This window comes from Balaenoptera physalus (assembly GCF_965194825.1).
Source record: "Balaenoptera physalus genome assembly, chromosome: 2".
NCBI lineage: Eukaryota > Metazoa > Chordata > Mammalia > Artiodactyla > Balaenopteridae > Balaenoptera > Balaenoptera physalus.
Window position 1 is genome coordinate 172,241,359 of NC_138883.1, and position 6,000 is coordinate 172,247,358.

Consider the following 6,000-nt stretch of genomic DNA (forward strand, 5'->3'; position numbering starts at 1 on the left):
GGGAAAAAGAAAACTGTTTTTGTTCATCCTCATGCAAACTTTAACTGGAAATGGGTCTCTACCTACCCCGTCTGTTTTACAAAAGGAAAAAGAACAGAATGACATTACTTTGCAAGGTGGTTGAAAAGAGGTATTTACATTTCTCTTTCTTTCTTTTCTTTAAGGTTTTTGGTTTAAGTGCTTTTGTCAAGACAGAGGAAACCAACAGCTGCTGTGGCCTCACACCATTACTCCTGTGTTTGCTTAGAAGACCTCTGGGAGCACAGATAAGGAGAAAGCTGAAGGAGGGTACCGGGCGCAAGGCACCAAGAAAGCTGCTGGCACTTGCTTTCCTTCTGATCCCCAAGGAGGGGGAAGCAGTTGGATGTTCCTTTACCCCTCTCCACTCTCCTCCCTGCAAAGAAGGCATCTGTTAGCATTTTTAAGGCCTCCTGTTTCTGTTGGGGTCCTTATTTCAATGCTCCAAATAAGTCATTGTGCTGAAGGATATTATGTAGGGAAAACACTTTTTCTTGATCTTTCTCTCAAAATGTTCAGGAAGGTCAGGCCTTAGACAAATCACTTTCAAAGATCAAAACCTGGGGCTTCCCTGGTGGCGCAGTGGTTGAGAATCTGCCTGCTAATGCAGGGGACACGGGTTCGAGCCCTGGTCTGGGAAGATCCCACATGCCGCGGAGCAACTAGGCCCGTGAGCCACAATTACTGAGCCTGAGCGTCTGGAGCCTGTGCTCCGCAACAAGAGAGGCCGCGACAGTGAGAGGCCCGCGCACCACAATGAAGAGTGGCCCCCACTTGCCGCAACTAGAGGAAGCCCTCACACAGAAACGAAGACCCAACACAGCCAAAAAAATAATAAAATAAATAATAATTAAAAAAAAAAAACAATCAAATGAAAAAAAAATCAAAACCTGGACATGGATGGGACAAAAATGACAGTGATGTGCAGAGACGGGAATCCTAGCAGTTTCTGCTTTGAAGACTTTTGAACCCTCAAGCTGTGTAAACAGAACAAGAACTTTTTTCTCTAATGTGCCCACCACACACTCTGGGGATATGAAAGAGAGCCCCCATCTTCATCCTAAAAGCACCTCATTAATGACTGAGCTCATCTAAGCTGGGCACCGAGATGCTGCATGGTTCTTTCAAGCCACGTGTATGTGTTAAGAAATGTCTTAGTCCATTCAGGCTGCTATAATAGAAATACCATAGACAGGGTGGCATATAAACAACAGAAATTTACTTCTTACAGTTCTGGAAGCTGAGGAGGCCAAGATCAAAGTGCCATCAGATTCACTGTCTGGTGAGAGCCCACTTCATAGTTCATAGACTGTTGTCTTTTCGCTGTGTTCTCACGTGGAGGAAGGGACAAGGCAGCTCTGTGGAGTCCCTTTTCTAAGGGCACTAACACCATTGATGGGGGCTCCACCCTCATGACCTAATCACCTCCCAGAGGTCCCACCTCCTAATACCATCATGTTGGAGATTAGGTTTCAACATATGAATTTTGGGGGACACAAACATTCTGTCGATAGGAAGAACCTACTGTATGCTAAGCCCAGCCAGAGGCTCTGCTCTGAGGTTACCAAAGTAATGAAGACTGGTCAGGGCTCTTGAAGAATTCCAAGGATTGGAGATGATTACACTGAGGAAGAACTAGCAGAGTGGGGTTGGACAATTGACGTGGAACCAAAGGTAGGAGAAGTACTGATTCACATGGCACTGTGGATGGAGGCTTCACAGAGGGGGCTATTTTCGTGGCTTCAAGGCCACAATGTGGGGCTTACAGTTGCCAAGATGGTGGGATGGGCACAGAGAAGGGTCAGACTGAAGAGAGGATTTCGGGCAGAAAGAGTAACACATGAAAATGAAATACAGAGGCAGAAAATAACATGATGCTTGAGGGCAAAGGTAAGAACACCAAGGTGTGCAGAGTGCTGACAAGTGATCTCCAGGTTATATGATTTTCCCTAATTTAAAACTTAATTTACACCTCACAGTGTTTGAAAAAATCTAGACACCACGCACAAATGAAATAATAGGCATAATTCACTTTATACTGTCAGTGTTTTCTTGAAAATTTGCATATTAGTTTACTTCACATTCTGCAGGAAATTCTTTTATTTCATGAGTGCTGATTCTTTTAAGTTATTTAACACGACAAGTTGAAGTGTGCATACCTGCACAGTACTTGATGGTCTCTTTAATTACCAGTAGTGAGATTACCTAATAATGGAATTATGCTGAGAACGTGACCTTTCAAACACCAAATGTGCCTCAATGTGCATTATTTTCATAGCTCTGAGGAGTTTTTCAAATCAATCCTGCAACTTAAATTTTGTTGGCCAGTTTTGACCTGAGGCACAAAGGAAAATAATTGCTTAATTCAATTTCTTACTGTGTCAAACTCATGGAATTAATGATAGATATTGATGGGCATCTTTTATCCCAAAACCTGGAAACACACTCTGGTTCACAAGCTGTATCTGAACCTTGAGATCTAAGTATGTGCTTTAAAAGCAAAACTAGTGACTTTCTTTCATAAACAGAAAAAGAGGCATGCCTGAGGTCACAAAGTCATTGGCATTTTAATCAGACAAGAGGAGTATTTCTACCTCAATTCTAATAAAACATGATTTTTCTGATTCAGAACCTCAGCCTGACCCCGAGAAACCAAACTCTGAATGAGAAGAGTACTGCCTTTAAACATAATGGTAATTAATCATAAGCATCAAGAGAAGTTATGATATGGAACACAGCTATAGAAAAATAGGTATTGCTTTAAAACTTTGCTATGATCACGGAATGACCCCCTGGTCATGGTCTGGGGAAAGGGATTGGACCTTTTAAAGCCAGATCATCAAAGTTCTTATACCTGAACTCATTTTCTATATCTAACTTGTTGAATAATCTTGGTTATTTACCTTGCTTCTCTTAACCAACTTTCTATTCTATTAAACGGGAAAATTACTAGTTCTCAAATGTTCCCAAATCTTCCTAAATAAATGGTATTTTCTTTCCAATTTACCTGAATTTATTTGCTCAACAAAGATTAAAGTTCCCTATGCAAGGCATCATGCCCATCTCCCGAGGGGCATCCTGACTGTTTGCAGACGCACATGCCCAGGCTGGGCAAGACATAACTCCTTTTTCACCTCTCTATGAAATAAATCTCCTGAAGCTTTGTTTCAAAGGAGTCCAGATGTATGGCACATGGGCTATGTGTCAGAAATGAAAAGAGAGAAGTTTGGGGAATAAAGTGGTATTTCTTTTTTCTTTTTTTTTTTTTTTTTTTAAGGAAACGCTGGATTTCCTTACTGTATCCTCAGGCAGGGATCGCCAAGATGCAACTCTGCAGGCACAATGGTGCATAAACAAACATGATCACTAAAGTAGTTTAGGGTGTCTCCCTTTCATGTCTGAATATGTTTAGACAGTTACACAACCAGAGAGCTTGGAATGAAAGAAAACAATGCCCAGGAGAAAGGAATGCTTTGAATCTGGGTCGCTGGGCCTTGATTTCGCTTACCTTTTCTCTGCTACACCAACACAAGGCCATTGCACATCTTGATCATCCTTTGCCAGAGTCTGTGTCTAGACAAGTTTTTCCCAGATGTATAGCTCAGAAATAACCTTCCACCCCACTTTTCCTATTATGTATCTAATATGGCATAGCCCGAAGCCACTGCGGGGGTCTAATCTGCATGTCTGTTTCAAGAAGCCCAGAGACACCATTTGCATAAGGCTCTTGCTTCCTGGGAGACCTTAGGAGAAGGATTTAGAGATGGATTCTTTTCATTTTTTTCATTTAGTCCAAAACATCCCCAGGAGAGACATCTGTGACTTAACTTCAACAGCTGTAGGGTATTCTTGGGGACAGAAGGCTGTGGCCTTCCCAGTTCCCCATGAGGGAGGTGAGGGGGTGTATCCCAGCAGACCCCACAGTGCAAATTCCCCATCTCTAATATCCTACAGGAAAGATATCTCCACCTATGTGGAGCCCCCTCAAATTTAATACATCCAAAACTCAACTCTAACCTTCTTTCTCCCAAATGAGCTCCCTCCCCAGACCTCCAAATGCTGTCACTGATGGTAATAATTCTTCCAGTCAACCTTATACTCCTCCTTGCTTTCTACCTCTCCTCCTATGCCCAGGTCCCAAGACCTAATGCCTAGGCTGTTTCAGTGGTCTCCTGGTTGACTTCACCAGTGTTTGTTTCTTAAATCATACAATTGGGTACACAGCATTCTCCATTAAAAAATGTACAATAGCTCCCCATTACATGAAAATGTGGTTCAGACTCCTTAATTTGGCTTTTAGGGTCACCTACCATCCTCTTTCCTGTTTACCTCCCCTCCTGCAAAATGCATAATTCAATCATTCCCACTTTCCCACTTCTATCCCCTTATCAAGAATCTCCCCCTTAATCAATGAGATAAAGCAGGCAAAGGGCCCAGTGCCCTTTACTTAATCAGCACTCAATAAATATTAGCTCTCTTCAAAGTCCACAGCCATTCCTCTTCCTTCAGGGAGCTTTCCCTCAGCAAACCAGCTCACCCCTTAGCTATATTGCCTACTTGACATTTAGCTTAGGCTACCTTTGTTGTTGCTATCTTTTAACCTTCAACTGCATTTTAACCCTCTCATAGCTCTTTGTATTTCTATCGATGTATAGTGTCCTATAGAGAATAAGACCTTAACACCTTGCACTGCTGCTGCTGCTGTAGCATCACTAGAAGTTATCCTTAGCTCCAGACACACTTACATCACTGGCTCACCTCTTCCCCCCCCCCATAGCAAAATTCCAGAAATGTAAGAATTTTAGATGGGGAAAGGAATAATAAGAGGAAGGAGGACAAGTATTTATTGGTTACCTCCTGTACACAAGGTAACAGTCTTTGTTCTTGCATCAATGTCTTCTCATACAAAGGAAGAATAACATAAAGGAGTGAATTGATTTAGGCAGGATAACAAATGTTGGTGTCACTGCTTAGGACTGGAGTCCATAAACTTCCGACTCCCACTGAAAAACAGCCAATGTCAAGGTGAGTTTAGATGGATCTTAACTCAGCCAGATACTCATTAACGAGAATGATGGTGAAAGTGTTGGGAATGTAAGTCGGCCTCAGTAAGAAATCCCTTATAAATTTAAGGAGAGCTCGGGAGAGACTTCTATCTGTCTTCCTTATGCTTGCAAGCTTCATGGTGTTCTGACTCTTGATTAAGCCAAGGAGCACCTTGACACCTCTCAAGCAGTTGAAACCTTGGGCAGTTGGGGTTCTCTTGACAAGTACATCACTTTCTGAAACAACATTTGACAAAACTTGTCTAAATGTTTTGCAGACATCGCCCTATAAGAAAAAGGCTTTGCTCATCACCCCCCTTTCACAGATGGGAAAACTGAGGTACAGACCATTACAGTGACTTCTCCATTGATTCATGACACACCAGTATGCCCCTGTCCTAGTAAGCTACTCTGTTGCTCATCCTAGAGTGAAAATGGGAGACTTTTCATGGCTAATGACCACCACTCATATATCTCATATATTGGTGGCAACTTCTAAGAAAATTGGGCATCACAAGTGGAAGGGGTCATCTGCTTAAGGGAATTTTATCTAGATGGACACACAATTCATAAAACGACAATGTTGTTGATATAGAGCTGTGGTTCATCAAAGCAAAGGTTGACACCCAGTTTAAGTACCAGCTCTCAGAAGAAAGATTGTCATGGGATTGCTCTAGTTTACAAGGCCTGGACCCAAACCTAATAAAGGTTCTTCATGATGGTTCTGGTCTCCGTGTCACTAATTAGGAAATACAATCAACTGCTTTTCTGTTTCCCATGCAGCGCATCAGGCATCATGTGACTACTCAGAAGAACAAAAAGTAGCATCAGGCTGTTGCTATGGAGACCTAAGAACCATCTGAATTGCTGTGGCATCATAAAAGCAAAATTCCAATCATCAGTCTTTAACTATAGGGCTGTTGAAATCTATCTCATA